Source organism: Myripristis murdjan, chromosome 17 (genome assembly GCF_902150065.1).
Source record: "Myripristis murdjan chromosome 17, fMyrMur1.1, whole genome shotgun sequence".
Taxonomy (NCBI): Eukaryota; Metazoa; Chordata; class Actinopteri; order Holocentriformes; family Holocentridae; genus Myripristis; species Myripristis murdjan.
The window spans coordinates 2,580,292-2,602,692 of record NC_043996.1 but is presented as its reverse complement, the minus strand read 5'-3'; the positions used below and the strand labels follow the sequence as shown (position 1 = coordinate 2,602,692).

The 22,401-nt window shown below is 50.0% G+C and overlaps 30 non-coding genes across 30 annotated transcripts; 22 read left to right on the top strand and 8 right to left on the bottom strand.

Annotated features, from left to right (window-relative positions):
- Positions 1-2,298: 2,298 nt before the first annotated feature.
- trnaa-agc (transfer RNA alanine (anticodon AGC)) lies at positions 2,299-2,371 on the bottom strand. Its single transcript has one exon. It is a non-coding gene; the product is annotated as a tRNA-Ala (tRNA).
- Positions 2,372-2,501: 130 nt separating this feature from the next.
- trnai-aau (transfer RNA isoleucine (anticodon AAU)) lies at positions 2,502-2,575 on the top strand. Its single transcript has one exon. It is a non-coding gene; the product is annotated as a tRNA-Ile (tRNA).
- A 908-nt stretch (positions 2,576-3,483) lies between these two features.
- Positions 3,484-3,556, top strand: trnar-ucg (transfer RNA arginine (anticodon UCG)). The gene has a single exon. It is a non-coding gene; the product is annotated as a tRNA-Arg (tRNA).
- A 475-nt stretch (positions 3,557-4,031) lies between these two features.
- On the top strand, positions 4,032-4,104 carry trnaf-gaa (transfer RNA phenylalanine (anticodon GAA)). Its single transcript has one exon. It is a non-coding gene; the product is annotated as a tRNA-Phe (tRNA).
- A 962-nt stretch (positions 4,105-5,066) lies between these two features.
- trnaa-agc (transfer RNA alanine (anticodon AGC)) lies at positions 5,067-5,139 on the bottom strand. Its single transcript has one exon. It is a non-coding gene; the product is annotated as a tRNA-Ala (tRNA).
- A 130-nt stretch (positions 5,140-5,269) lies between these two features.
- trnai-aau (transfer RNA isoleucine (anticodon AAU)) lies at positions 5,270-5,343 on the top strand. The gene has a single exon. It is a non-coding gene; the product is annotated as a tRNA-Ile (tRNA).
- A 936-nt stretch (positions 5,344-6,279) lies between these two features.
- trnar-ucg (transfer RNA arginine (anticodon UCG)) lies at positions 6,280-6,352 on the top strand. The gene has a single exon. It is a non-coding gene; the product is annotated as a tRNA-Arg (tRNA).
- A 464-nt stretch (positions 6,353-6,816) lies between these two features.
- trnaf-gaa (transfer RNA phenylalanine (anticodon GAA)) lies at positions 6,817-6,889 on the top strand. The gene has a single exon. It is a non-coding gene; the product is annotated as a tRNA-Phe (tRNA).
- A 962-nt stretch (positions 6,890-7,851) lies between these two features.
- trnaa-agc (transfer RNA alanine (anticodon AGC)) lies at positions 7,852-7,924 on the bottom strand. The gene has a single exon. It is a non-coding gene; the product is annotated as a tRNA-Ala (tRNA).
- A 130-nt stretch (positions 7,925-8,054) lies between these two features.
- On the top strand, positions 8,055-8,128 carry trnai-aau (transfer RNA isoleucine (anticodon AAU)). Its single transcript has one exon. It is a non-coding gene; the product is annotated as a tRNA-Ile (tRNA).
- A 935-nt stretch (positions 8,129-9,063) lies between these two features.
- Positions 9,064-9,136, top strand: trnar-ucg (transfer RNA arginine (anticodon UCG)). Its single transcript has one exon. It is a non-coding gene; the product is annotated as a tRNA-Arg (tRNA).
- Positions 9,137-9,600: 464 nt separating this feature from the next.
- On the top strand, positions 9,601-9,673 carry trnaf-gaa (transfer RNA phenylalanine (anticodon GAA)). The gene has a single exon. It is a non-coding gene; the product is annotated as a tRNA-Phe (tRNA).
- Positions 9,674-10,635: 962 nt separating this feature from the next.
- Positions 10,636-10,708, bottom strand: trnaa-agc (transfer RNA alanine (anticodon AGC)). Its single transcript has one exon. It is a non-coding gene; the product is annotated as a tRNA-Ala (tRNA).
- A 130-nt stretch (positions 10,709-10,838) lies between these two features.
- On the top strand, positions 10,839-10,912 carry trnai-aau (transfer RNA isoleucine (anticodon AAU)). Its single transcript has one exon. It is a non-coding gene; the product is annotated as a tRNA-Ile (tRNA).
- A 936-nt stretch (positions 10,913-11,848) lies between these two features.
- Positions 11,849-11,921, top strand: trnar-ucg (transfer RNA arginine (anticodon UCG)). Its single transcript has one exon. It is a non-coding gene; the product is annotated as a tRNA-Arg (tRNA).
- A 464-nt stretch (positions 11,922-12,385) lies between these two features.
- trnaf-gaa (transfer RNA phenylalanine (anticodon GAA)) lies at positions 12,386-12,458 on the top strand. Its single transcript has one exon. It is a non-coding gene; the product is annotated as a tRNA-Phe (tRNA).
- A 962-nt stretch (positions 12,459-13,420) lies between these two features.
- On the bottom strand, positions 13,421-13,493 carry trnaa-agc (transfer RNA alanine (anticodon AGC)). Its single transcript has one exon. It is a non-coding gene; the product is annotated as a tRNA-Ala (tRNA).
- A 130-nt stretch (positions 13,494-13,623) lies between these two features.
- On the top strand, positions 13,624-13,697 carry trnai-aau (transfer RNA isoleucine (anticodon AAU)). The gene has a single exon. It is a non-coding gene; the product is annotated as a tRNA-Ile (tRNA).
- A 937-nt stretch (positions 13,698-14,634) lies between these two features.
- Positions 14,635-14,707, top strand: trnar-ucg (transfer RNA arginine (anticodon UCG)). Its single transcript has one exon. It is a non-coding gene; the product is annotated as a tRNA-Arg (tRNA).
- Positions 14,708-15,171: 464 nt separating this feature from the next.
- Positions 15,172-15,244, top strand: trnaf-gaa (transfer RNA phenylalanine (anticodon GAA)). Its single transcript has one exon. It is a non-coding gene; the product is annotated as a tRNA-Phe (tRNA).
- A 962-nt stretch (positions 15,245-16,206) lies between these two features.
- Positions 16,207-16,279, bottom strand: trnaa-agc (transfer RNA alanine (anticodon AGC)). Its single transcript has one exon. It is a non-coding gene; the product is annotated as a tRNA-Ala (tRNA).
- A 130-nt stretch (positions 16,280-16,409) lies between these two features.
- trnai-aau (transfer RNA isoleucine (anticodon AAU)) lies at positions 16,410-16,483 on the top strand. The gene has a single exon. It is a non-coding gene; the product is annotated as a tRNA-Ile (tRNA).
- A 936-nt stretch (positions 16,484-17,419) lies between these two features.
- On the top strand, positions 17,420-17,492 carry trnar-ucg (transfer RNA arginine (anticodon UCG)). The gene has a single exon. It is a non-coding gene; the product is annotated as a tRNA-Arg (tRNA).
- A 464-nt stretch (positions 17,493-17,956) lies between these two features.
- trnaf-gaa (transfer RNA phenylalanine (anticodon GAA)) lies at positions 17,957-18,029 on the top strand. Its single transcript has one exon. It is a non-coding gene; the product is annotated as a tRNA-Phe (tRNA).
- Positions 18,030-18,991: 962 nt separating this feature from the next.
- Positions 18,992-19,064, bottom strand: trnaa-agc (transfer RNA alanine (anticodon AGC)). Its single transcript has one exon. It is a non-coding gene; the product is annotated as a tRNA-Ala (tRNA).
- Positions 19,065-19,194: 130 nt separating this feature from the next.
- trnai-aau (transfer RNA isoleucine (anticodon AAU)) lies at positions 19,195-19,268 on the top strand. The gene has a single exon. It is a non-coding gene; the product is annotated as a tRNA-Ile (tRNA).
- A 935-nt stretch (positions 19,269-20,203) lies between these two features.
- Positions 20,204-20,276, top strand: trnar-ucg (transfer RNA arginine (anticodon UCG)). Its single transcript has one exon. It is a non-coding gene; the product is annotated as a tRNA-Arg (tRNA).
- Positions 20,277-20,740: 464 nt separating this feature from the next.
- trnaf-gaa (transfer RNA phenylalanine (anticodon GAA)) lies at positions 20,741-20,813 on the top strand. Its single transcript has one exon. It is a non-coding gene; the product is annotated as a tRNA-Phe (tRNA).
- A 962-nt stretch (positions 20,814-21,775) lies between these two features.
- On the bottom strand, positions 21,776-21,848 carry trnaa-agc (transfer RNA alanine (anticodon AGC)). Its single transcript has one exon. It is a non-coding gene; the product is annotated as a tRNA-Ala (tRNA).
- Positions 21,849-21,978: 130 nt separating this feature from the next.
- trnai-aau (transfer RNA isoleucine (anticodon AAU)) lies at positions 21,979-22,052 on the top strand. The gene has a single exon. It is a non-coding gene; the product is annotated as a tRNA-Ile (tRNA).
- Positions 22,053-22,401: the final 349 nt, after the last annotated feature.

Genomic DNA, 22,401 nt, shown 5'->3' with positions numbered 1-22,401 from the left:
CAGGCTGATTTCGCTAGCTTGTGAGCTTGTTGCCTGGGGAGTGGAGGTGGACTGGCTAAGTTCGCTAGCTTGTGAGCTTGTTGCCTGGGGAGCGGAGGCGAGCTTTGGGTGGAGTCACCGTCTTCAAGACATCATGAAGTAACAGAAGTGCAATCCGCTCGTTTTACAGGGAGAGTTTCAAAAAACGGGCTGTGTGCACTTTTAATGCATAGGACAGTATTTATGTGGCCCCAAGACCTTCCTTATCACACAAAAACAATGAAAAGTGCATTTGTCATGCCATGGGACAAGGACATAAATATGATGTAGCCCTTCTGAAAACATTAAATCATGTCAAGGTTATTGATCCAAGATGTAAGCCCAAAGGTCTGTTAGGGAGCAATATCAATATTAGAAGTGTGTCCTCAAAAAAAAAAAAAAAAAAAAAAAAAAAAAACAGGTTGAAAATTTTTTATCAATTCACTTTTTATTGCTTTTCAACAAAAACAGCTACATCACAAAAGACAAAGACAAACAAAGAAGATAATTAGGAACATACAACAGATAAATAAATAAATAACATTTAAAAAGATAAAAAAAGAAAAGGGTCACAGGGTAAGCATTATCGACATACATAGTCATGCTTCAACTTGGTCAGCTTGGCGTAGTGATAGTTTTGTGTCAAAAGGCTTCGCCGAGGTGTGCTCAAAGCTCGCCATCTGAAACCACATCTATTTTCAGCGCAAGACGGAATGCAGCTGGTGTAGTGGAACTTTGGCTGACTGGCGCGCAGTGTGCACACTTCACCAAAACCTCACAATCAGCACAAACGGTGCCAATCTCCTTTGATCTGACATCAGTTGTGACAGGACAGTCAATATGGAGATAAATTTATGTGCTGATTGAGATAGTAGCATTGAATAGTGTTTTTTGTCGGTATTTAATGCATTTTTAATGTGCCTGACATTTCGGAAATCTGCCTGTGAGGTTTTGGTGACGTGTGCGCACTGCGCGCCGGTCAGCCGAACTTCCACTACACCGGCTCCGCCTTGCCCGGGACAGCAGACCTCCATGTCAATTGTGTAAACGTTCATTACGTCTTCATGCAGCGCATTTTAAAGGCAAGGTCAGGGGCTCATTTCATTGGTTTAAAGTGAATCGGCAGTGTCAAACCCACTCCACGCCTTCTCTCATCCTTTGCGCCGGTAGGAGGGACGGCAGAGTACTTGCGCCACGGCGCACGGCATGCCAAACTTGCAAAATCCACCTGGCCATACCCAGTTGGCGAAGTGCAGCTGCGCTGTGCCCCCACCTCACCCGGTCTGCGAAACCAGAGCCCATGAGGTACAGCTGTTTGTGGATTTGAAGTTAGTAACAATACATCATCTGTGTGTAACAATAATATATGTTTCCTGCATGAATGCCCTCAATATTTGAATTACATCTAATGGCAGCCGCCAGAGGCTCTAGTGCTAAGGCAAAAATCAGTGGGCTCAAAGGATAGTGCTATGTCCCATTTGTTAGTACTGAGGCTTTAGTATTACTATACAGCAGCCTAACCCAATTTATAAATGAAGAGTCTAACCCAAACCTATGTATTATCCTAAATAAACACCTCCACTCCACTCTATCAAACACCCAGCATCAAGGGAGAAAGCAACAATAGGTTCAGTGTTATTTGTTGTGTGCCAAATCAAATGCAATAACCTACGAACATCATCTGCAGAAGACCTCCCCTTAATAAAACCCACTTGGTCCAGGTGAATAAGACTGGGCAAGTACTTCTCCAGTCTTGAAGCTAAGATCTTAGCCAATATTTTGATATTCACATTTATTAATGAGACAGGATGATAGCTTCCACACTTCTGAGGATTCTTACTCTCTGGCATACTACCTTTTTTAAGTGCATCTATGAACTATGAATACCTTTGGAGCTAAAACATGAGAAAACACTTTAAAAAAAAATCAGGAGGGAAGCCATCTCCCCCAGGGGATTTCCCAGAACTTTTTATGGCTTGTTGGATTTTCTTGAGTGTAATATCTCCCCCAATTTCTTTTTTAGTTTCCTCTTACAGCTATGTTCAAATCTGACCTGTAACCACTACCTACCACTTACAGTTAGAGTCAAGGCCTGAAAAAGGCTGGCTTTAGAATGCCAGAAACATGGGGGCTTGTAGAGAACATGCACAAACTCAAGTCTTGAAAATGAGAAATCACTTGGAGAATGAAACTCAAACATTACCAGCATCGGTCACACGATGCCTCCGGGTGCTTGTAGAGAACGTGCACAAACTCGTGTCATGAAAAAGACACGTAGCTTGGAGAATGCGGGTATCGATCCCGCTGCCTCTCGCATGCTAAGCGAGCGCTCTCCCATTTGAGCTAATTCCCCGCTCAAAGTGGCTCAGCAGGAGGGAGCCCACACCTTGTCGTATCTCTGCGTCGGGACCTTTCTCTGCATTGGCTGTCACTTCCTCTCTTTGACTATGGAATGGACTTTGGTAGGACGGGACCCACCGGCAGGCCGGTTAGCTCAGCTGGTCAGAGCGTGGTGCTAATAACGCCAAGGTCGCGGGTTCGACCCCCGTACTGGCCAGCTCCTGCCCCTCAGCATACTGGACCCTCTCTCTCCCGCTGCAAGTGACAAAGTCAAAGCAAGCGTGGTCCTCTGGCAGCCAGTGTCGTTGGGGACCTTGTTTTTCTCAATGCTTAGCCCTGCCAAAAGTTGCAGCTTCAACTAGTCACAGACGCCTCATGAGAAAACCAGCTGAGACTCATCGCACATATGGGTCAGAATTGAATCTCAAACTGCTATTGAGTCCGCTTGCCTACTTTTGGCCGGAAGAAGAGGCAACACTATTCATAGGGCGTAGAGCAGGGCTTGGCGATTTGAGCTTGAGTACTGGTCAGACAGGGTCGGAGAGAACAGCCTGGGCCGACCAATGCCTCTTTTTGAAAGGAACCCCAAACTGTGTCTCCCCCGAAGGTGAAATAGTCAGTACTCAAATCTGCACGGCATGAAGACTGCGGCACGTTCTCAGATTCCACCAAACAACTGCTCGGGTCAGGGGTTGCAAGGAAGCCCTCGGACAGCCTCGTTGGCGCAGTAGGCAGCGCGTCAGTCTCATAATCTGAAGGCCGTGAGTTCGAACCTCACACGGGGCAGAGGGCTTTTTTTGTTTTGTTTTTTTTTTTTGTTTGTTTTTTTCTTTTTCTTGAATCTCCCCCATCTCAAAATGAGTCACAAAATCACATCAACGGAGCAGAGTCTTTGTGACTTCGAGTCACAGGTGAAGCTTGCCACTGTCCAGACAGATTCAGGAATCCCCCTCCAAGAACATGCCTTGCCTGGCAAAGCAACCGCTGCACGGCAGCAAGTGGTGCAGATTTGTCGCTGACCAATTGGTAGCCATGTTTTGCCCTGTTTCACGGAAGGAATGATGAGCTTGTCTGGCTTGGACTCATGTCGCAGCCCGGCACAACGTTTGGGCACAGCCTCCAAAGGACCACGTGGCCTAAAGGACAAGGCGTCTGACTTCGGATCAGAAGATTGAGGGTTCGACTCCCTTCGTGGTTGGCTGGTGTGTTAGGAGCCAGCCCTCTCCGTGCCCTCTCCGTGAGGGTCAGCGGCAACGACGCCAGCTCCTGAATTCCTCCGTCCGCGAGTATGATGGAATCAAAGGAATTCCAGGGTTTAAACTGAAAGGCATTCGGGTGTTTGACCGTGCCAGTGTGAGTCTTGAAACTTTGGGCACAGGCGAAGTCGAGGCTTCCTGATGCCATCGCCGGCTGCTTCGCAAAGGGTTGGCTTCGTGGCTTCCTGGTTGCCTGTTCCACCGGGTCAACAGTCAACCTACGCGCAATCCACCAGAGCAGCCGAGTACTTCCCAAGCAAAAGCGCCTGCTTATGCAGCTGAAGAAAAGCCCCTGTTTGGAGAATAGGAATTTGGATATTTCTGCTCTTGGGACAAGCGTCGCTTTCAATGTCCTTTGGAAGTACCTTGCACAGTGCGGAGATGCGTCTTAGGGACTACAAACTCTGGTGGGCTTGTGCCGAAATAGCTCAGTTGGGAGAGCGTTAGACTGAAGATCTAAAGGTCCCTGGTTCAATCCCGGGTTTCGGCAAAGCACAGGTAAACCTGTGTTTGTCTTTGCATTTGGTCAGCACCAGTCCAAGGATACACAGCTCCCACTTTGCCCCGAGCGCTCTTTAACTCCATGATTCCCTGGTTCGTGATTTCCAAACTTGAGGCTTGAGGCTACGACTCATTTGGCGTTACATGAACCATGTCAGCCGCGACTAGCAAGAGTGATGTGTGGAAATACTTTGACAATAAGGACAATGCTAGCGTGCAGTGCAAGATAGGTGGCGTTAATTTATTTATAGATTTATTTGAGCTTTGTGTCTATGATTTAGGCTGTTGATTGAGAGTTACGTGTTAAGCAACACAGAACAGAGGTCCATAGCGCTGTGACGTTTGGCAGCTCAATGTTACAACAACGTGATTGAAGGACCTGTTGCGGTTGTTCAATAAATGCATCTGGAATTGCGCTTGGTTTACAGTGTTGGCTGTTTATTCACATGAATGGTTAAGTGTGATGTAACAATGTTCTCTGACAGCCGTAAGCCTGCTTTTTAGTAAACAATAGGCCATGTCGGGGAGGTCCGTGTCCGACTGGAAACACCAGCGGAACCAATGTTAAGTGCGGACCTCCTGGATTTTTTTTTTTCCCGGTAAAATATTGTATTCGCGAGTGATCGATTACTCGTTCATAATGCAATTCGAGTACTCGAATATTGAAATCACTGAAAATGCCCATTCCTAGTAAAAGCCAAATTTCGGAAATACATAACCTGTGGCTGCGAGCCTTAGCAGCACATGTTTTCACTGCCACTGCAAGCAAGCTGACAGAATGCTGCTGCCAGCTGCAAAGGTGAAAGTCAAGGCCCGAAAAAGGCAGGCTTTACAACACCAGCAAAGTCTGCAGCGCGTAGTCCTCAAACATTACCAGCATCGGTCACACGATGCCTCCGGGTGCTTGTAGAGAACGTGCACAAACTCGTGTCATGAAAAAGACACGTAGCTTGGAGAATGCGGGTATCGATCCCGCTGCCTCTCGCATGCTAAGCGAGCGCTCTCCCATTTGAGCTAATTCCCCGGTCAAAGCGGCTCAGCAGGAGGGAGCCCACACCTTGTCGTATCTCTGCGTCGGGACCTTTCTCTGCATTGGCTGTCACTTCCTCTCTTTGACTATGGAATGGACTTTGGTAGGACGGGGCCCACCGGCAGGCCGGTTAGCTCAGCTGGTCAGAGCGTGGTGCTAATAACGCCAAGGTCGCGGGTTCGACCCCCGTACTGGCCAGCTCCTGCCCCTCAGCATACTGGACCCTCTCTCTCCCGCTGCAAGTGACAAAGTCAAAGCAAGCGTGGCCCTCTGGCAGCCAGTGTCGTTGGGGACCTTGTTTTTCTCAATGCTTAGCCCTGCCAAAAGTTGCAGCTTCAACTAGTCACAGACGCCTCATGAGAAAACCAGCTGAGACTCATCGCACATATGGGTCAGAATTGAATCTCAAACTGCTATTGAGTCCGCTTGCCTACTTTTGGCCGGAAGAAGACGCAACACTATTCAGGGAAGACGGTCTTCGCAAGAGAGCCCATGTGCTAATAGGGCGTAGAGCAGGGCTTGGCGATTTGAGCTTGAGTGCTGGTCAGACAGGGTCGGAGAGAACAGCCTGGGCCGACCAATGCCTCTTTTTGAAAGGAACCCCAAACTGTGTCTCCCCCGAAGGTGAAATAGTCAGTACTCAAATCTGCACGGCATGAAGACTGCGGCACGTTCTCAGATTCCACCAAACAACTGCTCGGGTCAGGGGTTGCAAGGAAGCCCTCGGACAGCCTCGTTGGCGCAGTAGGCAGCGCGTCAGTCTCATAATCTGAAGGCCGTGAGTTCGAACCTCACACGGGGCAGAGGACTTTTTTTGTTTTTTGTTTTTTTTTTTTTTCTTTTTCTTAAATCTCCCCCATCTCAAAATGAGTCACAAAATCACATCAACGGAGCAGAGTCTTTGTGACTTCGAGTCACAGGTGAAGCTCGCCACTGTCCAGACAGATTCAGGAATCCCCCTCCAAGAACATGCCTTGCCTGGCAAAGCAACCGCTGCACGGCAGCAAGTGGTGCAGATTTGTCGCTGACCAATTGGTAGCCATGTTTTGCCCTGTTTCACGGAAGGAATGACGAGCTTGTCTGGCTTGGACTCATGTCGCAGCCCGGCACAACGTTTGGGCACAGCCTCCAAAGGACCACGTGGCCTAAAGGACAAGGCGTCTGACTTCGGATCAGAAGATTGAGGGTTCGACTCCCTTCGTGGTTGGCTGGTGTTTTAGGAGCCAGCCCTCTCCGTGAGGGTCAGCGGCAACGACGCCAGCTCCCGAATTCCTCCGTCCGCGAGTATGATGGAATCAAAGGAATTCCAGGGTTTAAACTGAAAGGCATTCGGGTATTTGACCGTGCCAGTGTGAGTCTTGAAACTTCGGGCACAGGCGAAGTCGCGGCTTCCTGATGCCATCGCCGGCTGCTTCGCAAAGGGTTGGCTTCTTGGCTTCCTGGTTGCCTGTTCCACCGGGTCAACAGTCAACCTACGCGCAATCCACCAGAGCAGCCGAGTACTTCCCAAGCAAAAGCGCCTGCTTATGCAGCTGAAGAAAAGCCCCTGTTTGGAGAATAGGAATTTGGATATTTCTGCTCTTGGGACAAGCGTCGCTTTCAATGTCCTTTGGAAGTACCTTGCACAGTGCGGAGATGCGTCTTAGGGACTACAAACTCTGGTGGGCTTGTGCCGAAATAGCTCAGTTGGGAGAGCGTTAGACTGAAGATCTAAAGGTCCCTGGTTCAATCCCGGGTTTCGGCAAAGCACAGGTAAACCTGTGTTTGTCTTTGCATTTGGTCAGCATCAGTCCAAGGATACACAGCTCCCACTTTGCCCCGAGCGCTCTTTAACTCCATGATTCCCTGGTTCGTGATTTCCAAACTTGAGGCTTGAGGCTACGACTCATTTGGCGTTACATGAACCATGTCAGCCGCGACTAGCAAGAGTGATGTGTGGAAATACTTTGACAATAAGGACAATGCTAGCGTGCAGTGCAAGATAGGTGGCGTTAATTTATTTATAGATTTATTTGAGCTTTGTGTCTATGATTTAGGCTGTTGATTGAGAGTTACGTGTTAAGCAACACAGAACAGAGGTCCATAGCGCTGTGACGTTTGGCAGCTCAATGTTACAACAACGTGATTGAAGGACCTGTTGCGGTTGTTCAATAAATGCATCTGGAATTGCGCTTGGTTTACAGTGTTGGCTGTTTATTCACATGAATGGTTAAGTGTGATGTAACAATGTTCTCTGACAGCCGTAAGCCTGCTTTTTAGTAAACAATAGGCCATGTCGGGGAGGTCCGTGTCCGACTGGAAACACCAGCGGAACCAATGTTAAGTGCGGACCTCCTGGATTTTTTTTTTTCCCGGTAAAATATTGTATTCGCGAGTGATCGATTACTCGTTCATAATGCAATTCGAGTACTCGAATATTGAAATCACTGAAAATGCCCATTCCTAGTAAAAGCCAAATTTCGGAAATACATAACCTGTGGCTGCGAGCCTTAGCAGCACATGTTTTCACTGCCACTGCAAGCAAGCTGACAGAATGCTGCTGCCAGCTGCAAAGGTGAAAGTCAAGGCCCGAAAAAGGCAGGCTTTACAACACCAGCAAAGTCTGCAGCGCGTAGTCCTCAAACATTACCAGCATCGGTCACACGATGCCTCCGGGTGCTTGTAGAGAACGTGCACAAACTCGTGTCATGAAAAAGACACGTAGCTTGGAGAATGCGGGTATCGATCCCGCTGCCTCTCGCATGCTAAGCGAGCGCTCTCCCATTTGAGCTAATTCCCCGGTCAAAGCGGCTCAGCAGGAGGGAGCCCACACCTTGTCGTATCTTTGCGTCGGGACCTTTCTCTGCATTGGCTGTCACTTCCTCTCTTTGACTATGGAATGGACTTTGGTAGGACGGGGCCCACCGGCAGGCCGGTTAGCTCAGCTGGTCAGAGCGTGGTGCTAATAACGCCAAGGTCGCGGGTTCGACCCCCGTACTGGCCAGCTCCTGCCCCTCAGCATACTGGACCCTCTCTCTCCCGCTGCAAGTGACAAAGTCAAAGCAAGCGTGGCCCTCTGGCAGCCAGTGTCGTTGGGGACCTTGTTTTTCTCAATGCTTAGCCCTGCCAAAAGTTGCAGCTTCAACTAGTCACAGACGCCTCATGAGAAAACCAGCTGAGACTCATCGCACATATGGGTCAGAATTGAATCTCAAACTGCTATTGAGTCCGCTTGCCTACTTTTGGCCGGAAGAAGACGCAACACTATTCAGGGAAGACGGTCTTCGCAAGAGAGCCCATGTGCTAATAGGGCGTAGAGCAGGGCTTGGCGATTTGAGCTTGAGTGCTGGTCAGACAGGGTCGGAGAGAACAGCCTGGGCCGACCAATGCCTCTTTTTGAAAGGAACCCCAAACTGTGTCTCCCCCGAAGGTGAAATAGTCAGTACTCAAATCTGCACGGCATGAAGACTGCGGCACGTTCTCAGATTCCACCAAACAACTGCTCGGGTCAGGGGTTGCAAGGAAGCCCTCGGACAGCCTCGTTGGCGCAGTAGGCAGCGCGTCAGTCTCATAATCTGAAGGCCGTGAGTTCGAACCTCACACGGGGCAGAGGACTTTTTTTGTTTTTTGTTTTTTTTTTTTTCTTTTTCTTAAATCTCCCCCATCTCAAAATGAGTCACAAAATCACATCAACGGAGCAGAGTCTTTGTGACTTCGAGTCACAGGTGAAGCTCGCCACTGTCCAGACAGATTCAGGAATCCCCCTCCAAGAACATGCCTTGCCTGGCAAAGCAACCGCTGCACGGCAGCAAGTGGTGCAGATTTGTCGCTGACCAATTGGTAGCCATGTTTTGCCCTGTTTCACGGAAGGAATGACGAGCTTGTCTGGCTTGGACTCATGTCGCAGCCCGGCACAACGTTTGGGCACAGCCTCCAAAGGACCACGTGGCCTAAAGGACAAGGCGTCTGACTTCGGATCAGAAGATTGAGGGTTCGACTCCCTTCGTGGTTGGCTGGTGTTTTAGGAGCCAGCCCTCTCCGTGAGGGTCAGCGGCAACGACGCCAGCTCCCGAATTCCTCCGTCCGCGAGTATGATGGAATCAAAGGAATTCCAGGGTTTAAACTGAAAGGCATTCGGGTATTTGACCGTGCCAGTGTGAGTCTTGAAACTTCGGGCACAGGCGAAGTCGCGGCTTCCTGATGCCATCGCCGGCTGCTTCGCAAAGGGTTGGCTTCTTGGCTTCCTGGTTGCCTGTTGCACCGGGTCAACAGTCAACCTACGCGCAATCCACCAGAGCAGCCGAGTACTTCCCAAGCAAAAGCGCCTGCTTATGCAGCTGAAGAAAAGCCCCTGTTTGGAGAATAGGAATTTGGATATTTCTGCTCTTGGGACAAGCGTCGCTTTCAATGTCCTTTGGAAGTACCTTGCACAGTGCGGAGATGCGTCTTAGGGACTACAAACTCTGGTGGGCTTGTGCCGAAATAGCTCAGTTGGGAGAGCGTTAGACTGAAGATCTAAAGGTCCCTGGTTCAATCCCGGGTTTCGGCAAAGCACAGGTAAACCTGTGTTTGTCTTTGCATTTGGTCAGCATCAGTCCAAGGATACACAGCTCCCACTTTGCCCCGAGCGCTCTTTAACTCCATGATTCCCTGGTTCGTGATTTCCAAACTTGAGGCTTGAGGCTACGACTCATTTGGCGTTACATGAACCATGTCAGCCGCGACTAGCAAGAGTGATGTGTGGAAATACTTTGACAATAAGGACAATGCTAGCGTGCAGTGCAAGATAGGTGGCGTTAATTTATTTATAGATTTATTTGAGCTTTGTGTCTATGATTTAGGCTGTTGATTGAGAGTTACGTGTTAAGCAACACAGAACAGAGGTCCATAGCGCTGTGACGTTTGGCAGCTCAATGTTACAACAACGTGATTGAAGGACCTGTTGCGGTTGTTCAATAAATGCATCTGGAATTGCGCTTGGTTTACAGTGTTGGCTGTTTATTCACATGAATGGTTAAGTGTGATGTAACAATGTTCTCTGACAGCCGTAAGCCTGCTTTTTAGTAAACAATAGGCCATGTCGGGGAGGTCCGTGTCCGACTGGAAACACCAGCGGAACCAATGTTAAGTGCGGACCTCCTGGATTTTTTTTTTTCCCGGTAAAATATTGTATTCGCGAGTGATCGATTACTCGTTCATAATGCAATTCGAGTACTCGAATATTGAAATCACTGAAAATGCCCATTCCTAGTAAAAGCCAAATTTCGGAAATACATAACCTGTGGCTGCGAGCCTTAGCAGCACATGTTTTCACTGCCACTGCAAGCAAGCTGACAGAATGCTGCTGCCAGCTGCAAAGGTGAAAGTCAAGGCCCGAAAAAGGCAGGCTTTACAACACCAGCAAAGTCTGCAGCGCGTAGTCCTCAAACATTACCAGCATCGGTCACACGATGCCTCCGGGTGCTTGTAGAGAACGTGCACAAACTCGTGTCATGAAAAAGACACGTAGCTTGGAGAATGCGGGTATCGATCCCGCTGCCTCTCGCATGCTAAGCGAGCGCTCTCCCATTTGAGCTAATTCCCCGGTCAAAGCGGCTCAGCAGGAGGGAGCCCACACCTTGTCGTATCTTTGCGTCGGGACCTTTCTCTGCATTGGCTGTCACTTCCTCTCTTTGACTATGGAATGGACTTTGGTAGGACGGGGCCCACCGGCAGGCCGGTTAGCTCAGCTGGTCAGAGCGTGGTGCTAATAACGCCAAGGTCGCGGGTTCGACCCCCGTACTGGCCAGCTCCTGCCCCTCAGCATACTGGACCCTCTCTCTCCCGCTGCAAGTGACAAAGTCAAAGCAAGCGTGGCCCTCTGGCAGCCAGTGTCGTTGGGGACCTTGTTTTTCTCAATGCTTAGCCCTGCCAAAAGTTGCAGCTTCAACTAGTCACAGACGCCTCATGAGAAAACCAGCTGAGACTCATCGCACATATGGGTCAGAATTGAATCTCAAACTGCTATTGAGTCCGCTTGCCTACTTTTGGCCGGAAGAAGACGCAACACTATTCAGGGAAGACGGTCTTCGCAAGAGAGCCCATGTGCTAATAGGGCGTAGAGCAGGGCTTGGCGATTTGAGCTTGAGTGCTGGTCAGACAGGGTCGGAGAGAACAGCCTGGGCCGACCAATGCCTCTTTTTGAAAGGAACCCCAAACTGTGTCTCCCCCGAAGGTGAAATAGTCAGTACTCAAATCTGCACGGCATGAAGACTGCGGCACGTTCTCAGATTCCACCAAACAACTGCTCGGGTCAGGGGTTGCAAGGAAGCCCTCGGACAGCCTCGTTGGCGCAGTAGGCAGCGCGTCAGTCTCATAATCTGAAGGCCGTGAGTTCGAACCTCACACGGGGCAGAGGACTTTTTTTGTTTTTTGTTTTTTTTTTTTTTCTTTTTCTTAAATCTCCCCCATCTCAAAATGAGTCACAAAATCACATCAACGGAGCAGAGTCTTTGTGACTTCGAGTCACAGGTGAAGCTCGCCACTGTCCAGACAGATTCAGGAATCCCCCTCCAAGAACATGCCTTGCCTGGCAAAGCAACCGCTGCACGGCAGCAAGTGGTGCAGATTTGTCGCTGACCAATTGGTAGCCATGTTTTGCCCTGTTTCACGGAAGGAATGACGAGCTTGTCTGGCTTGGACTCATGTCGCAGCCCGGCACAACGTTTGGGCACAGCCTCCAAAGGACCACGTGGCCTAAAGGACAAGGCGTCTGACTTCGGATCAGAAGATTGAGGGTTCGACTCCCTTCGTGGTTGGCTGGTGTTTTAGGAGCCAGCCCTCTCCGTGAGGGTCAGCGGCAACGACGCCAGCTCCCGAATTCCTCCGTCCGCGAGTATGATGGAATCAAAGGAATTCCAGGGTTTAAACTGAAAGGCATTCGGGTATTTGACCGTGCCAGTGTGAGTCTTGAAACTTCGGGCACAGGCGAAGTCGCGGCTTCCTGATGCCATCGCCGGCTGCTTCGCAAAGGGTTGGCTTCTTGGCTTCCTGGTTGCCTGTTCCACCGGGTCAACAGTCAACCTACGCGCAATCCACCAGAGCAGCCGAGTACTTCCCAAGCAAAAGCGCCTGCTTATGCAGCTGAAGAAAAGCCCCTGTTTGGAGAATAGGAATTTGGATATTTCTGCTCTTGGGACAAGCGTCGCTTTCAATGTCCTTTGGAAGTACCTTGCACAGTGCGGAGATGCGTCTTAGGGACTACAAACTCTGGTGGGCTTGTGCCGAAATAGCTCAGTTGGGAGAGCGTTAGACTGAAGATCTAAAGGTCCCTGGTTCAATCCCGGGTTTCGGCAAAGCACAGGTAAACCTGTGTTTGTCTTTGCATTTGGTCAGCATCAGTCCAAGGATACACAGCTCCCACTTTGCCCCGAGCGCTCTTTAACTCCATGATTCCCTGGTTCGTGATTTCCAAACTTGAGGCTTGAGGCTACGACTCATTTGGCGTTACATGAACCATGTCAGCCGCGACTAGCAAGAGTGATGTGTGGAAATACTTTGACAATAAGGACAATGCTAGCGTGCAGTGCAAGATAGGTGGCGTTAATTTATTTATAGATTTATTTGAGCTTTGTGTCTATGATTTAGGCTGTTGATTGAGAGTTACGTGTTAAGCAACACAGAACAGAGGTCCATAGCGCTGTGACGTTTGGCAGCTCAATGTTACAACAACGTGATTGAAGGACCTGTTGCGGTTGTTCAATAAATGCATCTGGAATTGCGCTTGGTTTACAGTGTTGGCTGTTTATTCACATGAATGGTTAAGTGTGATGTAACAATGTTCTCTGACAGCCGTAAGCCTGCTTTTTAGTAAACAATAGGCCATGTCGGGGAGGTCCGTGTCCGACTGGAAACACCAGCGGAACCAATGTTAAGTGCGGACCTCCTGGATTTTTTTTTTTCCCGGTAAAATATTGTATTCGCGAGTGATCGATTACTCGTTCATAATGCAATTCGAGTACTCGAATATTGAAATCACTGAAAATGCCCATTCCTAGTAAAAGCCAAATTTCGGAAATACATAACCTGTGGCTGCGAGCCTTAGCAGCACATGTTTTCACTGCCACTGCAAGCAAGCTGACAGAATGCTGCTGCCAGCTGCAAAGGTGAAAGTCAAGGCCCGAAAAAGGCAGGCTTTACAACACCAGCAAAGTCTGCAGCGCGTAGTCCTCAAACATTACCAGCATCGGTCACACGATGCCTCCGGGTGCTTGTAGAGAACGTGCACAAACTCGTGTCATGAAAAAGACACGTAGCTTGGAGAATGCGGGTATCGATCCCGCTGCCTCTCGCATGCTAAGCGAGCGCTCTCCCATTTGAGCTAATTCCCCGGTCAAAGCGGCTCAGCAGGAGGGAGCCCACACCTTGTCGTATCTCTGCGTCGGGACCTTTCTCTGCATTGGCTGTCACTTCCTCTCTTTGACTATGGAATGGACTTTGGTAGGACGGGGCCCACCGGCAGGCCGGTTAGCTCAGCTGGTCAGAGCGTGGTGCTAATAACGCCAAGGTCGCGGGTTCGACCCCCGTACTGGCCAGCTCCTGCCCCTCAGCATACTGGACCCTCTCTCTCCCGCTGCAAGTGACAAAGTCAAAGCAAGCGTGGCCCTCTGGCAGCCAGTGTCGTTGGGGACCTTGTTTTTCTCAATGCTTAGCCCTGCCAAAAGTTGCAGCTTCAACTAGTCACAGACGCCTCATGAGAAAACCAGCTGAGACTCATCGCACATATGGGTGAGAATTGAATCTCAAACTGCTATTGAGTCCGCTTGCCTACTTTTGGCCGGAAGAAGACGCAACACTATTCAGGGAAGACGGTCTTCGCAAGAGAGCCCATGTGCTAATAGGGCGTAGAGCAGGGCTTGGCGATTTGAGCTTGAGTGCTGGTCAGACAGGGTCGGAGAGAACAGCCTGGGCCGACCAATGCCTCTTTTTGAAAGGAACCCCAAACTGTGTCTCCCCCGAAGGTGAAATAGTCAGTACTCAAATCTGCACGGCATGAAGACTGCGGCACGTTCTCAGATTCCACCAAACAACTGCTCGGGTCAGGGGTTGCAAGGAAGCCCTCGGACAGCCTCGTTGGCGCAGTAGGCAGCGCGTCAGTCTCATAATCTGAAGGCCGTGAGTTCGAACCTCACACGGGGCAGAGGACTTTTTTTGTTTTTTGTTTTTTTTTTTTTTTCTTTTTCTTAAATCTCCCCCATCTCAAAATGAGTCACAAAATCACATCAACGGAGCAGAGTCTTTGTGACTTCGAGTCACAGGTGAAGCTCGCCACTGTCCAGACAGATTCAGGAATCCCCCTCCAAGAACATGCCTTGCCTGGCAAAGCAACCGCTGCACGGCAGCAAGTGGTGCAGATTTGTCGCTGACCAATTGGTAGCCATGTTTTGCCCTGTTTCACGGAAGGAATGACGAGCTTGTCTGGCTTGGACTCATGTCGCAGCCCGGCACAACGTTTGGGCACAGCCTCCAAAGGACCACGTGGCCTAAAGGACAAGGCGTCTGACTTCGGATCAGAAGATTGAGGGTTCGACTCCCTTCGTGGTTGGCTGGTGTTTTAGGAGCCAGCCCTCTCCGTGAGGGTCAGCGGCAACGACGCCAGCTCCCGAATTCCTCCGTCCGCGAGTATGATGGAATCAAAGGAATTCCAGGGTTTAAACTGAAAGGCATTCGGGTATTTGACCGTGCCAGTGTGAGTCTTGAAACTTCGGGCACAGGCGAAGTCGCGGCTTCCTGATGCCATCGCCGGCTGCTTCGCAAAGGGTTGGCTTCTTGGCTTCCTGGTTGCCTGTTCCACCGGGTCAACAGTCAACCTACGCGCAATCCACCAGAGCAGCCGAGTACTTCCCAAGCAAAAGCGCCTGCTTATGCAGCTGAAGAAAAGCCCCTGTTTGGAGAATAGGAATTTGGATATTTCTGCTCTTGGGACAAGCGTCGCTTTCAATGTCCTTTGGAAGTACCTTGCACAGTGCGGAGATGCGTCTTAGGGACTACAAACTCTGGTGGGCTTGTGCCGAAATAGCTCAGTTGGGAGAGCGTTAGACTGAAGATCTAAAGGTCCCTGGTTCAATCCCGGGTTTCGGCAAAGCACAGGTAAACCTGTGTTTGTCTTTGCATTTGGTCAGCATCAGTCCAAGGATACACAGCTCCCACTTTGCCCCGAGCGCTCTTTAACTCCATGATTCCCTGGTTCGTGATTTCCAAACTTGAGGCTTGAGGCTACGACTCATTTGGCGTTACATGAACCATGTCAGCCGCGACTAGCAAGAGTGATGTGTGGAAATACTTTGACAATAAGGACAATGCTAGCGTGCAGTGCAAGATAGGTGGCGTTAATTTATTTATAGATTTATTTGAGCTTTGTGTCTATGATTTAGGCTGTTGATTGAGAGTTACGTGTTAAGCAACACAGAACAGAGGTCCATAGCGCTGTGACGTTTGGCAGCTCAATGTTACAACAACGTGATTGAAGGACCTGTTGCGGTTGTTCAATAAATGCATCTGGAATTGCGCTTGGTTTACAGTGTTGGCTGTTTATTCACATGAATGGTTAAGTGTGATGTAACAATGTTCTCTGACAGCCGTAAGCCTGCTTTTTAGTAAACAATAGGCCATGTCGGGGAGGTCCGTGTCCGACTGGAAACACCAGCGGAACCAATGTTAAGTGCGGACCTCCTGGATTTTTTTTTTTCCCGGTAAAATATTGTATTCGCGAGTGATCGATTACTCGTTCATAATGCAATTCGAGTACTCGAATATTGAAATCACTGAAAATGCCCATTCCTAGTAAAAGCCAAATTTCGGAAATACATAACCTGTGGCTGCGAGCCTTAGCAGCACATGTTTTCACTGCCACTGCAAGCAAGCTGACAGAATGCTGCTGCCAGCTGCAAAGGTGAAAGTCAAGGCCCGAAAAAGGCAGGCTTTACAACACCAGCAAAGTCTGCAGCGCGTAGTCCTCAAACATTACCAGCATCGGTCACACGATGCCTCCGGGTGCTTGTAGAGAACGTGCACAAACTCGTGTCATGAAAAAGACACGTAGCTTGGAGAATGCGGGTATCGATCCCGCTGCCTCTCGCATGCTAAGCGAGCGCTCTCCCATTTGAGCTAATTCCCCGGTCAAAGCGGCTCAGCAGGAGGGAGCCCACACCTTGTCGTATCTTTGCGTCGGGACCTTTCTCTGCATTGGCTGTCACTTCCTCTCTTTGACTATGGAATGGACTTTGGTAGGACGGGGCCCACCGGCAGGCCGGTTAGCTCAGCTGGTCAGAGCGTGGTGCTAATAACGCCAAGGTCGCGGGTTCGACCCCCGTACTGGCCAGCTCCTGCCCCTCAGCATACTGGACCCTCTCTCTCCCGCTGCAAGTGACAAAGTCAAAGCAAGCGTGGCCCTCTGGCAGCCAGTGTCGTTGGGGACCTTGTTTTTCTCAATGCTTAGCCCTGCCAAAAGTTGCAGCTTCAACTAGTCACAGACGCCTCATGAGAAAACCAGCTGAGACTCATCGCACATATGGGTCAGAATTGAATCTCAAACTGCTATTGAGTCCGCTTGCCTACTTTTGGCCGGAAGAAGACGCAACACTATTCAGGGAAGACGGTCTTCGCAAGAGAGCCCATGTGCTAATAGGGCGTAGAGCAGGGCTTGGCGATTTGAGCTTGAGTGCTGGTCAGACAGGGTCGGAGAGAACAGCCTGGGCCGACCAATGCCTCTTTTTGAAAGGAACCCCAAACTGTGTCTCCCCCGAAGGTGAAATAGTCAGTACTCAAATCTGCACGGCATGAAGACTGCGGCACGTTCTCAGATTCCACCAAACAACTGCTCGGGTCAGGGGTTGCAAGGAAGCCCTCGGACAGCCTCGTTGGCGCAGTAGGCAGCGCGTCAGTCTCATAATCTGAAGGCCGTGAGTTCGAACCTCACACGGGGCAGAGGACTTTTTTTGTTTTTTGTTTTTTTTTTTTTTCTTTTTCTTAAATCTCCCCCATCTCAAAATGAGTCACAAAATCACATCAACGGAGCAGAGTCTTTGTGACTTCGAGTCACAGGTGAAGCTCGCCACTGTCCAGACAGATTCAGGAATCCCCCTCCAAGAACATGCCTTGCCTGGCAAAGCAACCGCTGCACGGCAGCAAGTGGTGCAGATTTGTCGCTGACCAATTGGTAGCCATGTTTTGCCCTGTTTCACGGAAGGAATGACGAGCTTGTCTGGCTTGGACTCATGTCGCAGCCCGGCACAACGTTTGGGCACAGCCTCCAAAGGACCACGTGGCCTAAAGGACAAGGCGTCTGACTTCGGATCAGAAGATTGAGGGTTCGACTCCCTTCGTGGTTGGCTGGTGTTTTAGGAGCCAGCCCTCTCCGTGAGGGTCAGCGGCAACGACGCCAGCTCCCGAATTCCTCCGTCCGCGAGTATGATGGAATCAAAGGAATTCCAGGGTTTAAACTGAAAGGCATTCGGGTATTTGACCGTGCCAGTGTGAGTCTTGAAACTTCGGGCACAGGCGAAGTCGCGGCTTCCTGATGCCATCGCCGGCTGCTTCGCAAAGGGTTGGCTTCTTGGCTTCCTGGTTGCCTGTTGCACCGGGTCAACAGTCAACCTACGCGCAATCCACCAGAGCAGCCGAGTACTTCCCAAGCAAAAGCGCCTGCTTATGCAGCTGAAGAAAAGCCCCTGTTTGGAGAATAGGAATTTGGATATTTCTGCTCTTGGGACAAGCGTCGCTTTCAATGTCCTTTGGAAGTACCTTGCACAGTGCGGAGATGCGTCTTAGGGACTACAAACTCTGGTGGGCTTGTGCCGAAATAGCTCAGTTGGGAGAGCGTTAGACTGAAGATCTAAAGGTCCCTGGTTCAATCCCGGGTTTCGGCAAAGCACAGGTAAACCTGTGTTTGTCTTTGCATTTGGTCAGCATCAGTCCAAGGATACACAGCTCCCACTTTGCCCCGAGCGCTCTTTAACTCCATGATTCCCTGGTTCGTGATTTCCAAACTTGAGGCTTGAGGCTACGACTCATTTGGCGTTACATGAACCATGTCAGCCGCGACTAGCAAGAGTGATGTGTGGAAATACTTTGACAATAAGGACAATGCTAGCGTGCAGTGCAAGATAGGTGGCGTTAATTTATTTATAGATTTATTTGAGCTTTGTGTCTATGATTTAGGCTGTTGATTGAGAGTTACGTGTTAAGCAACACAGAACAGAGGTCCATAGCGCTGTGACGTTTGGCAGCTCAATGTTACAACAACGTGATTGAAGGACCTGTTGCGGTTGTTCAATAAATGCATCTGGAATTGCGCTTGGTTTACAGTGTTGGCTGTTTATTCACATGAATGGTTAAGTGTGATGTAACAATGTTCTCTGACAGCCGTAAGCCTGCTTTTTAGTAAACAATAGGCCATGTCGGGGAGGTCCGTGTCCGACTGGAAACACCAGCGGAACCAATGTTAAGTGCGGACCTCCTGGATTTTTTTTTTTCCCGGTAAAATATTGTATTCGCGAGTGATCGATTACTCGTTCATAATGCAATTCGAGTACTCGAATATTGAAATCACTGAAAATGCCCATTCCTAGTAAAAGCCAAATTTCGGAAATACATAACCTGTGGCTGCGAGCCTTAGCAGCACATGTTTTCACTGCCACTGCAAGCAAGCTGACAGAATGCTGCTGCCAGCTGCAAAGGTGAAAGTCAAGGCCCGAAAAAGGCAGGCTTTACAACACCAGCAAAGTCTGCAGCGCGTAGTCCTCAAACATTACCAGCATCGGTCACACGATGCCTCCGGGTGCTTGTAGAGAACGTGCACAAACTCGTGTCATGAAAAAGACACGTAGCTTGGAGAATGCGGGTATCGATCCCGCTGCCTCTCGCATGCTAAGCGAGCGCTCTCCCATTTGAGCTAATTCCCCGGTCAAAGCGGCTCAGCAGGAGGGAGCCCACACCTTGTCGTATCTTTGCGTCGGGACCTTTCTCTGCATTGGCTGTCACTTCCTCTCTTTGACTATGGAATGGACTTTGGTAGGACGGGGCCCACCGGCAGGCCGGTTAGCTCAGCTGGTCAGAGCGTGGTGCTAATAACGCCAAGGTCGCGGGTTCGACCCCCGTACTGGCCAGCTCCTGCCCCTCAGCATACTGGACCCTCTCTCTCCCGCTGCAAGTGACAAAGTCAAAGCAAGCGTGGCCCTCTGGCAGCCAGTGTCGTTGGGGACCTTGTTTTTCTCAATGCTTAGCCCTGCCAAAAGTTGCAGCTTCAACTAGTCACAGACGCCTCATGAGAAAACCAGCTGAGACTCATCGCACATATGGGTCAGAATTGAATCTCAAACTGCTATTGAGTCCGCTTGCCTACTTTTGGCCGGAAGAAGACGCAACACTATTCAGGGAAGACGGTCTTCGCAAGAGAGCCCATGTGCTAATAGGGCGTAGAGCAGGGCTTGGCGATTTGAGCTTGAGTGCTGGTCAGACAGGGTCGGAGAGAACAGCCTGGGCCGACCAATGCCTCTTTTTGAAAGGAACCCCAAACTGTGTCTCCCCCGAAGGTGAAATAGTCAGTACTCAAATCTGCACGGCATGAAGACTGCGGCACGTTCTCAGATTCCACCAAACAACTGCTCGGGTCAGGGGTTGCAAGGAAGCCCTCGGACAGCCTCGTTGGCGCAGTAGGCAGCGCGTCAGTCTCATAATCTGAAGGCCGTGAGTTCGAACCTCACACGGGGCAGAGGACTTTTTTTGTTTTTTGTTTTTTTTTTTTTCTTTTTCTTAAATCTCCCCCATCTCAAAATGAGTCACAAAATCACATCAACGGAGCAGAGTCTTTGTGACTTCGAGTCACAGGTGAAGCTCGCCACTGTCCAGACAGATTCAGGAATCCCCCTCCAAGAACATGCCTTGCCTGGCAAAGCAACCGCTGCACGGCAGCAAGTGGTGCAGATTTGTCGCTGACCAATTGGTAGCCATGTTTTGCCCTGTTTCACGGAAGGAATGACGAGCTTGTCTGGCTTGGACTCATGTCGCAGCCCGGCACAACGTTTGGGCACAGCCTCCAAAGGACCACGTGGCCTAAAGGACAAGGCGTCTGACTTCGGATCAGAAGATTGAGGGTTCGACTCCCTTCGTGGTTGGCTGGTGTTTTAGGAGCCAGCCCTCTCCGTGAGGGTCAGCGGCAACGACGCCAGCTCCCGAATTCCTCCGTCCGCGAGTATGATGGAATCAAAGGAATTCCAGGGTTTAAACTGAAAGGCATTCGGGTATTTGACCGTGCCAGTGTGAGTCTTGAAACTTCGGGCACAGGCGAAGTCGCGGCTTCCTGATGCCATCGCCGGCTGCTTCGCAAAGGGTTGGCTTCTTGGCTTCCTGGTTGCCTGTTGCACCGGGTCAACAGTCAACCTACGCGCAATCCACCAGAGCAGCCGAGTACTTCCCAAGCAAAAGCGCCTGCTTATGCAGCTGAAGAAAAGCCCCTGTTTGGAGAATAGGAATTTGGATATTTCTGCTCTTGGGACAAGCGTCGCTTTCAATGTCCTTTGGAAGTACCTTGCACAGTGCGGAGATGCGTCTTAGGGACTACAAACTCTGGTGGGCTTGTGCCGAAATAGCTCAGTTGGGAGAGCGTTAGACTGAAGATCTAAAGGTCCCTGGTTCAATCCCGGGTTTCGGCAAAGCACAGGTAAACCTGTGTTTGTCTTTGCATTTGGTCAGCATCAGTCCAAGGATACACAGCTCCCACTTTGCCCCGAGCGCTCTTTAACTCCATGATTCCCTGGTTCGTGATTTCCAAACTTGAGGCTTGAGGCTACGACTCATTTGGCGTTACATGAACCATGTCAGCCGCGACTAGCAAGAGTGATGTGTGGAAATACTTTGACAATAAGGACAATGCTAGCGTGCAGTGCAAGATAGGTGGCGTTAATTTATTTATAGATTTATTTGAGCTTTGTGTCTATGATTTAGGCTGTTGATTGAGAGTTACGTGTTAAGCAACACAGAACAGAGGTCCATAGCGCTGTGACGTTTGGCAGCTCAATGTTACAACAACGTGATTGAAGGACCTGTTGCGGTTGTTCAATAAATGCATCTGGAATTGCGCTTGGTTTACAGTGTTGGCTGTTTATTCACATGAATGGTTAAGTGTGATGTAACAATGTTCTCTGACAGCCGTAAGCCTGCTTTTTAGTAAACAATAGGCCATGTCGGGGAGGTCCGTGTCCGACTGGAAACACCAGCGGAACCAATGTTAAGTGCGGACCTCCTGGATTTTTTTTTTTCCCGGTAAAATATTGTATTCGCGAGTGATCGATTACTCGTTCATAATGCAATTCGAGTACTCGAATATTGAAGTCACTGAAAATGCCCATTCCTAGTAAAAGCCAAATTTCGGAAATACATAACCTGTGGCTGCGAGCCTTAGCAGCACATGTTTTCACTGCCACTGCAAGCAAGCTGACAGAATGCTGCTGCCAGCTGCAAAGGTGAAAGTCAAGGCCCGAAAAAGGCAGGCTTTACAACACCAGCAAAGTCTGCAGCGCGTAGTCCTCAAACATTACCAGCATCGGTCACACGATGCCTCCGGGTGCTTGTAGAGAACGTGCACAAACTCGTGTCATGAAAAAGACACGTAGCTTGGAGAATGCGGGTATCGATCCCGCTGCCTCTCGCATGCTAAGCGAGCGCTCTCCCATTTGAGCTAATTCCCCGGTCAAAGCGGCTCAGCAGGAGGGAGCCCACACCTTGTCGTATCTCTGCGTCGGGACCTTTCTCTGCATTGGCTGTCACTTCCTCTCTTTGACTATGGAATGGACTTTGGTAGGACGGGGCCCACCGGCAGGCCGGTTAGCTCAGCTGGTCAGAGCGTGGTGCTAATAACGCCAAGGTCGCGGGTTCGACCCCCGTACTGGCCAGCTCCTGCCCCTCAGCATACTGGACCCTCTCTCTCCCGCTGCAAGTGACAAAGTCAAAGCAAGCGTGGCCCTCTGGCAGCCAGTGTCGTTGGGGACCTTGTTTTTCTCAATGCTTAGCCCTGCCAAAAGTTGCAGCTTCAACTAGTCACAGACGCCTCATGAGAAAACCAGCTGAGACTCATCGCACATATGGGTCAGAATTGAATCTCAAACTGCTATTGAGTCCGCTTGCCTACTTTTGGCCGGAAGAAGACGCAACACTATTCAGGGAAGACGGTCTTCGCAAGAGAGCCCATGTGCTAATAGGGCGTAGAGCAGGGCTTGGCGATTTGAGCTTGAGTGCTGGTCA